At 55.5% G+C, this 1,752-nt stretch overlaps 1 pseudogene; it reads left to right on the forward strand.

Moving 5' to 3' along the window:
- Window positions 1-356: 356 nt before the first annotated feature.
- LOC133754361 (dexamethasone-induced Ras-related protein 1-like) lies at window positions 357-1,269 on the forward strand (annotated as a pseudogene).
- The last annotated feature ends 483 nt before the right edge of the window (window positions 1,270-1,752 follow it).

Below are 1,752 nucleotides of genomic sequence, written 5' to 3' on the forward strand. Positions count from 1 at the left end.
TTTTTCAGATTCTTAATGAAAATTTAAATCTGATAGCAGTGAAATAATAGGAAATATCACTATTTCTGTGAAATTTATCAGGTTTGTTGTTTCTCTGACATTTAACTTTTGTCACTTTGTTTAAAAAGTTACTATTAATTTAATTTGGGCGAAAGGGGGCGTGGTTCCTGGTGGGCGGGGATGGCGGCCGCGGGCTGCATATAAACCCAGACGGCGGGTGCAGGGAGCCAGAGTGCTCTGTTCCCGGGATCCTGCCCCTAAGGATTTGAGCAGAACCAAGCCGAGTGGGAGCCTCTCTGCGCCTGTCCCCGCCGAGCTCTCCGGCCGCTGCCCGCCCCCGTGCTCCTCTCGCCCCCATGAAACTGGCCACGGTGCTCAACAAGATGTGCCCGGGCTACTCGGAGCTGAGCAGGAATCCCGGCCAAGAACTGTTCCCGCATGGTGGTCCTGGGCTCGTCCAAGGTGGGCAAGACGGCCATTGTGTCGTGCTTCCTCACCAGCCGCTTTGAGGACGCCTACACGCCCACCATCGAGGACTTCCACCGCAAGTTCTACTCCATTCGCGGCGAGCTGTACCAGCTGGACATCCTCGACACGTCAGGCAACCACCCGTTCCTTGCCAGGAGGCGCCTCTCCATCCTCACGGGAGACGTGCGCATCCTGGTGTTCAGCCTGGACAACCGCGACTTCTTCGAGGAGGTGTAGAGGCTCAAGCAGCAGATCCTGGACACCAAGTCGTGCTTCAAGAACAAGACCAAGGAGACGGACGTGCCGCTGGTAGTGTGCGGCAACAAGGGCGACCGGGACTTCTACTGCGAGTTGGAGCCGCGCGAGATCGAGCAGCTGGTGGGCGACGACCCCCGGCGCTGCGCCTACGTCGAGATCTCGGCCAAGAGAAACAGCAGCCCGGACGAGACGTTCCGCGCGCTCTTCGCCATGGCCAAGCTGTGGAGCGAGATGAGCCTGGACTTGGACCGCAAGGTGTTGGTGCAGTACTGCGACGCGCTGCACAGCAAGAAGGCGCTGTGTGCCAAGTGGCTGCAGTGCGCGGGCAGGGACGATGACCACCCCGGCGACGCCTTCGGCATCGTGGCGCCCTTGGTGCGCAGGCCGAGCGTGCACAGTGACCTCCTGTACATCCGCGAGAAGGACGGCGGCGGCGGCCTGGCTGTGCGCCCCGGGGAAGGCGCTGACCAGTCGAGAAGGGACGGTCATTTGTTCGGAAGGAAAGATTATTGGCTCAGCCTGGGGCTCCTCCAACCTCTTTGAGGGACCCCGATGACAGGGAGAGGAGGGTGGGAGAGGGGAGGTAGGGGCGCCAGGCCGCTGTTGGGTTCTAGGAATGTCCTGCCCTGCCCGGGGGTCAGGACCGGCGAGCATTAGCTTGTCCTTGGCCCTGGCACAGCCCCGAGGCCTTTGCGCTCTGGAACTGCCAGTCCTAGGCAAGTGACTTGTTTACATGAGGTTGTGAAGAATCGCACAAAGGACAAACAAAACGCAAAACTTGCACTTTAATAGTTGTTCCGGTATCAGCATGGACAAAAACAAAAACTCATCCAGGTGTTTATAGTGTGTGTGTGTGTGTGTGTGAGGTCTTTATTATTGTTGACTTTTTTAATATAAAATAAAATTCAGTATGGAAAAAAAATGTATATTGGGTCTATTTGCCAAAGAAATTCCTAGAATAACTTTTTCATCAAAATAAAACCTTGTACACTTGCTTAGGAAAACATAGAATTGTGCTACCATTTA

This window comes from Lepus europaeus, assembly GCF_033115175.1.
Source record: "Lepus europaeus isolate LE1 chromosome 23 unlocalized genomic scaffold, mLepTim1.pri SUPER_23_unloc_1, whole genome shotgun sequence".
NCBI lineage: Eukaryota > Metazoa > Chordata > Mammalia > Lagomorpha > Leporidae > Lepus > Lepus europaeus.